The sequence below is a fragment of the Rhineura floridana genome, chromosome 3 (genome assembly GCF_030035675.1).
Source record: "Rhineura floridana isolate rRhiFlo1 chromosome 3, rRhiFlo1.hap2, whole genome shotgun sequence".
In the NCBI taxonomy this organism is placed as follows: Eukaryota; Metazoa; Chordata; class Lepidosauria; order Squamata; family Rhineuridae; genus Rhineura; species Rhineura floridana.
In genome coordinates this window covers 110891915-110899725 of record NC_084482.1, presented here as the reverse complement: position 1 = coordinate 110899725, position 7811 = coordinate 110891915, and positions in this window count along the sequence as shown.

Genomic DNA, 7811 nt, shown 5'->3' with positions numbered 1-7811 from the left:
GTGACCTTCATTCCAAGAATACCAACCTCAGGTATCTGCTGGGCCTGGGACACCCAAAACCTCTCACTGCTCAGATACTAGACTAAGGGCTTATCCAAACGGAGCAGGATAATCCACGGTTTCCATATTCAGTTTGTCATCTGATAGTCCTCACTTTGCCTTTTAGTTCGCTCTTTCCCAATTAAAAAAAATGCTTTTTTGTACCCGCACACGCAGTGGTAAGACCCCTACATTCTTTCCGTTTTTTCCAAGCTCCGCCTCTAAAACCTTCCCCTATCAACTAATTGGTCAGCAAAAAAATGACGTATGCTCCTCTCCCCCTTTGCAACGAAACACAATATGGCTGTAAAGGAGTTCTCGCCGCGGAAGGAAAGGGAGAAGGAGGGGGGTGGTCGGTTTCAGCCTGCCTCTGGAAAGCTTTGTCAATTTCATTCTCGCTGGGGTTTTTGCTTCAAATCATTTCACTGCAGGAAGGAAAGGGAGAAGGAGGGGGGGTGACACATTTCTTGCTTTTTTGCAGAAATAAATGCAATTGTCAGCGTGTGTATCTCCTTAAATATCCATAAAGGCAGAAAAGCATACATTCGTTTAAGCGTAATATGGCAAATACAAACAAGAAAGGAGCTGCTGGTCGGTTTCATGCCTGCCTCTGGAAAGCTTTGTCAATTTCATTCTACTGGCTGGGGTTTTTGTTTCAAATCATTTTGCCAGGGGAAGGAAAGGGAGAAGGAGGGGGGATGACACATTTCTTGCCCTATGGTTCTCCAGTCTCTATGGTTCCGGGCTGCAGGGACGCTGTAGCAAACCACTCATATGCAGGGCAGGGAATGCCCATTACTTTCAACGGGTAGAACTGGGACAGAAAAGCCCATGTGTCTCAATGGGTGTCAAAATGCAGGATTGGGGCCCTGAAGTTTCAGACGATGAGGAGAGGGAGGGGGTCATTTGGACACAGTCGTGTGAAGGAGAAGCAGAAGAGGAGGAGGGAATCTCAGAGATAGAACTGTCTGGGAGCGAGGACCTTGAATGTCCAACAGACACAGATTCTTACCGTGAGCTTCCTCCTCCGAGCTTGGAGGAGCTGGAGAAGGAGGGAGGGCAAGGAGGAATCCAACCCCCTCCTGATCCAGGAAAAAGCAAGGAGAAACAGCCAGATGGTTTAAGCATTGGCCCCCCGCTTTCCCCCATACCTGAGTCAGATTTCTCAGAAGGGGAGGGGGCGGTGGCACCCCCTTCACCACGTACAAGGAGACAGCAAAAGAGGCGGCAAAAGAAGGGGGAGAGGCGGGGTGTGGATGAGGGCACTTTGAGGCGGAGTGAGAGAATTTGCGCCCGTTTGCCCCCTTCTTAAGGGACAGGGGGAGTAGTGGTTCCTTGTTCTGTCAACTCTCTCCTATGTCGCAGGTTATGTTTAGTAGTTAAAGTTCATGAGACGGCGTAGTCTTTGTCTGGATATTACTTTAATAAAAACTGTTTTGTTTTCATCAACTGGTCTGGTTCCTGAGCCTCAACCTGGACACGACAATGGGTAGACCTGGCGTCACAACAGCCAATGCGTTTCAATGAGTAGATCTGGCAATTCAATGGGTAGACCTGGTGTCCAGAAAATCTATGCATTTCAATGGTTAGACCAGGCCACTAGGTCTACCCATTTGAAGCCTGCTTGCTTTCTTGTTTGTATTTGCAATATTACGCTTATGTATGCTTTTCTGCCTTTATGGAATGCATGCTTTTCTGCCTTTATGGATATTTAAGGAGATACACTCGCTGGCAATTGCACTTATTTCTCCAAAAAAGCAAGAAACGTGTCACACACCCCTCCTTCTCCCTTTCCTTCCTGCAGCGAAATGATTTGAAACAAAAACCCCAATGAGTAGAATGAAATTGACAAAGCTTTCCAGAGGCAGGCATGAAACCGACCAGCAGCCCCTTTCTCCCTTGCTTTGCGTTGCAGATCTCACCCACAGCGGCCGCCCAGTTTGCAGGCTGGCAAAAAATAAAATGCATCTGCACAGTAGTTGCAGACCACCCCCTCAACACCCCACCATTGTGATGATTGGTTCGATTTTCCCGAGCTTATTCTCGCACATGTGCAAAGGTGCAGATACGTGATTGGCTGGAATGAGGAGAAGGGGCAAGGGGAAACGCCCAAGAACCACCCATCAGCTGTAAAGTCCGCAGTATTGCATCCTACCTCCTGAAGGCACAGCAGATGATTCCCGATTTTAAACAGCAAATCACATTTTTGCCGGTATTGCAAGGAGCGGATTTAACCCTCGAAAATGCATAACAGCGCGAGACATCATTTGGACGACCGAAAAATAATGAACACACATAGCGGGCGTGTCACACATTTTGCAGTCGTCTGGATGAGCCCTAACTGTGTAGTGCACTACTGAAGCGTTATTGCCTTTCATTTTGAATGACTTCCTATCATCAGGCTGACTGCCAACAGTTCCCCGACTTCATGGGTCAATGGACCCAGACTTGATGGGTCAAATTGACTATTGTCAATCCTCTGAACTTCCTCAGAATCTATCATCGGTTTCCTGCTGTCAGCATTTACTTCCCCAGCTACTGTGGAAAGGAATTGTTCATGCATGTGATTCCATATGCAAAACAATTCCTTATTTTTAAGCTGTTAAATAAGCTTACCAAAGTAAAGCTCTTCTGGTGGCTGCATTTAGGGGAGAAGACAGGGCACACTGTATGGAATTTGCACTCAAAGAAGCCTTGAGCTGGGGGAGGGAGCAGCAGGATACTCCTGACCTCCTCAATCAAGCATTAACTTCATTGATAAGAGATTGAAGCATCAGCCCTTTCCTGAACAGAGCTTTCCAGCAAGACGAGACAGCTTGGGGAGGTTAATATATTAGCATATCAATACTGATTAATCACTCCAAACAATAGAATGACCCCCTGTGACATCACTTAAGTCAGATTTTCAGTATCCTCCATTTACTTTTTATGCATGCAAGTTTTGTGTAGAGTAAGGAAGGGAACCTTTTTCATCCCAAGGACCATGCTCCCATCTGAGCAACCTTAGGGCCACATGCCTGTGGTGGACAGAGCAATGAATACAAATTCAGTGACTATAAAAGTGGCGGGAGCAATGGATGTGACCCTTACATTTGTACAGCAGAGTAGTTTTTGCACACATATGCTCCTTTCTATACTCTAAGGCTGTCGATGGCTGCTAGCCATGATAGCTATGCACTGCCTTCAAGGTTGGAGGCAGTGCACTTCCGAACCGGTTGCTGGAAGCTGCAGGAGGGGAAAGTGCTCTTGCACTCAGGTCCTGCTTGTTGGCTTCCTATAGCCATCTGGTTGGCCACTGTGAGAACACGACGCTGGACTAGATGGGCCATTAGCCTGATCCAGCAAGGCTCTTATGTTCAGACAAGCAAGAACCATTATTAGAGTTCAAGGATGCATTCCAGCCAAGCAAAAATATTTAGGATGTAAAGCAGGGCTACTGAAAGGTGTGGCCTGGGGAGAGGTCAGAGGGCCAGACAGAGAGACTTGGAGGCCGAATCTAAGGCCCCTCGCCCATAATGTAAAAGAACTAACTGCTATGTACGCTTTGAAAATTACCTTAGGCTGCATCCCTATACCCACCAGGACCTGTTGAAATGAAAGTGATTTACTTCTGAATAGGCACATATAGGATTGTACATATCTCACTTGGTGAGAGCCATGTGAGCCTTACAGCTGAAAGTTGCAGAGGAGAACTGACCGGAGGGGGGGGGAGAGAAAGAGTTCTCACCCATGTTTTTCCGTGACCAGGAAAGTGAGCTTTTGTCAGTGATACAGCGAGGTAATTTTAAATGGTGGAGTTTATTTGTTTTATTTAACAAAATGTATATACCACTTGAATGTAAAGACTTCTAAGCAGTTTACAAAAACATGAAACATCAATGAAATAGTTTAAAAACACGTAATTGAAACATGTTTAAAACAATTAAAACAGCTACTAACTCAGAAGGCTTGCTTCTGCTGCCTTCATGCTATACATATTTACTTAGGAATAGGCACCATTTTATTGCAGAAAAGGATAATACATTTTTAAAGAAAAAATAAAATCAGTATCTGACTAATATTTTTTAAAAATAAGAAAGGATACTGCAGTGACCAGCCCAGGTTATGGAGGCATGGGGGGGGGGATAACAATTATATGGCACATGGCAGTGAGTGACTTTCACATGAACAACTCAGAGGATGGTGACACAGCTAGAGCTAACTAAAATCTTAATGGTCATAGTTTTAATGGTTGCCTGAATGGCAGGCACTCCTCCATTTGCCATCAGGAGACCTCTGGAACTACCAGATTCACATAAAATTTAAAAATTCTCTTAGCTGGTGCTGCTGAAGGATTTGTTGTGCTTTGATGAGTTAAGTCTGCTTGGAATCCAGTTCCATTTCATTTGATTAAGCTCTTTGGGAACATAGTTCCTTTTCCTTGAACTTGATGTCCTGAAGTATTACTGAGCAAAATAAAAATAAATGAACACAAGAAGAGCCAATAAGGCTCCCTCTGTGCTATTACTTTTCACTCATCACATATGAATTAGGTCCTGCCAAGAATAGGTTAAGAAAAGCATTTTAGGCTGATGTGAATCACAAAGGTATTATGATTTGTGAAGGAAAAATGCTATCCTCCCACAAAATTACAGCCACCTTTATTCCCATAGCTCAAGAGTGCTCTTGAGGACAAAAACATGATGGAGAGTAAATGAATATCAATGTATATATATGCCTGAAGGCAAATTGGTGTTTCCTTTTGTGCTGAATGCGTGATGTGACTCTAATTGTAAATTCATGTGTATCCTTCGCTGGATCGTCACCTTGTAGTGGTGAGCGGACTTGTGTGTTCCAATGAACCCTGTGAGTGATGCCGTCGGGAGTCATGTACTCCTAGCAGGGTCACCCATGGTGGTAAGGTCAAGGGAGAGGAACCAGACAAAGAATGATCCAAGAAAGTCCTCAACGGCAGAACAGGTGAAGGATAACAATATGTACGTTACAACGGCTGTGAAAGCAGATGAAGGCTGCAGCAGATAAAAGACTTCCAATTGTCGTGGTATCCATGCCATTGGATCAAAGCCTTTTTCTGTCAAGATTGTGTGTTGATCATCATGCGCCGATCTCCCCACATAAAACAAATTCATGCACAGGCGTCTTCCAAGCAAAGACCTTATCTTGGAAGATAATCTTACTCGGGCACAAGCGATCGCCAATGAAAATGATCTGTATGTTTAACTCAGTGAGTCAAAGAGCAGTTTTGGAGAGATGATTTAGATCAGGAAAACTACATGGATGGAAAGGGAGCTAGAAAGCTCTTTTAACCAAAAGTAGAAGTATCAGGAAGTGAAGTCCATTCACAGATTTCAGTGCTTTGTGTAGTTTGTGGAACTGATTAATTGAATGTTAGCGGCTACAATCCAGTATACTGTAGGCATGCTTAATCCTATAGATTTCAAAGTGTTTAAATGTACCAACTGTGTGCTGGATTGTGGCCTATAGGTCTGCCTTAGGCATACTCTGAAGTAAATGACTCATGGATTGCAAGCTCTGTCTCTCATCATGTAACATACACAAAATTAAGACTAGAAATAGCTAGCTTGCCAAATCCTTTTTTTATTAAGATTAGCTCAAGGGAGAGATTAATACTCTTGACAAGTATATGTAATATTGTTCCTGGCACTCAAAGAACTTCAAAATAGATACAGGATACACTGAAATGAGATAATATAGCTAATGTTGGTTCAAATTGAATGATCCAAATCCTTTTCCTCCATTGAAAGCCAGATTATAAAAGTTTGTATATGATAGCCATATGTGGCAAGAGGGCTTTGCACAAAAATTAGGGCATCAGCTACCCCCAAAGTCCACATTGTTTATCCCTGAATCACAGACAAAACAATCCTTTATAGATAAAGCACTGAAATAATTGCAAATCTTGCCCAGGCAAAAATGTATTTGCCTTGGCTTAAATTAGCAATAATAATCAAATGATACATGCTTAATCTCTGGGGAAGTTGTTAGCCATCTGTGACCTCTGTTTGGCAGAGCTATTTCTTTCATTAACATATATTAGAAAACTGATCTTGTCTCCTGATACTATTCGTATTACTGCAGGTGCTTTGATAAAAGCAGAGGGCTTTATTTATTTATTTATGTTATCGCTATATCCAGCTTCATGGGCTGTAAGTCATAAATTATATCTGACATGGTTCGTCTAGAAGGAAATGGAAGAAATGTTTGGTTGCAATGCAAGCCTTTAGAGACTGACTGAGCTCAGGACTTAAAAGAAGAGTAGATTCCAGGCATTTGATAATAATGAATCAAAACTAATTTTTAGCTCTTACTTGTACATTTTATGTGTTCCTTCTCTTAGCACAATTCATGAATTGCAGGTGGAGAACAGCTACTGCAGAGCAGGAGTTGAGGGAGATGACCAGTGAGTTATAGGTTTGGGGAACAACAAGCTCAAACTGAAAAACCTAGAGAGTTCCACTTCCAGATCTGAGGCCGAGGTAGACAAATAGGTTCAACAAAAAGAAATGCCCATTATTAGCATGAGTATGATTAAATGTATGTAGAATTATTTTTCATTGTAACTTCAAATTAACATGCATCAGTACTGTGATTGTAAGAATTTCCTCATTTCATGATATGCATTCAAAAAATGCCTTTGGAAGATCCTTGGTAAATAATGGAGAGTCCTTGCAGCTCATCTAAAAGGCAGAACCAAAGAGAGCAGGTGTTCTGCTTATTTTTAACTAGATATGGGCCAATATGGTGTTATAGTGAGACATTACTTGTGGTGTGGTGGCTGCAGAGTTGTTTTGGGGTGTAGGAGACCAAAGTTTGAATCCCTACTTTGTTGAGGAGCTCACTGGTTTGCCTTGAATAAGACACTGTCAGCTGAACCTACCACACATGCTTCTTCTGAGGGTAAAAGGCTGCTCTGAGCTTCTGGGAACAATGATGCAGGTGTAACACACACCCATTCACAGCTATAACAATAGAATATTTCCCATTCCTAAGGGTGATGTTGTGTACTAGTGCCCTCATCTTAACATTTTAATTCACTAATGGAGGCTTTTAAAAATGTTTTTGAAAACATGTGAAGTCCTTTGTGTGTGCGCGCGCGGGGGGGGGCGCATGCCCACACACAAGGGAGACATCAGAGGAAGGGGGAAGGAATGGCTCCCAGTCCAGTTATATATTCATTCATAACATCATCTCCATATTGTTGAACATCCAGCTGTTTTGTCTATAATGTTAAAGAATAAGACCTTTGGCTAGCTCATAGGAAATTGGTTTGGTTCTCTGTCAGTCATAGATGAGAAAATGCTCTGATCCATTATAGATGTGGCTGAATACACTGTTTTATTTTGGCAAGCATTAGTGAGTATTAAATTGTTCTGTGAAATGTTTATGCATGAAACAGAATAGTTTCCACTCCTTTAAGCCTCCTTTAAAACAATAATAGTACTCTGTGAATCTGAGGAAGATGCGCTGCTATGCAAATGGAATGTTGCGTACAGAGTACTTATGTTCACCTCTGCTGCCATTAACCTGATCCCATCAAAAACAAATGCAGCATACCCATTCAGTTTGAAAGAACCAGAATTCTGGGACCATGGTCTAAGCTTCTTGGAGGGGGGACTGTTGGCAAGAGATGGGCTGCACCTCATGAGGACTGGGAAGAATCCCTTTGGCAGAAGTATGGCAAAACTCCTCAAGAGGGCTTTAAACTAAAGCCTCTGGGGGATGGAGATGATAGCTTAAATACCGATCCAAAG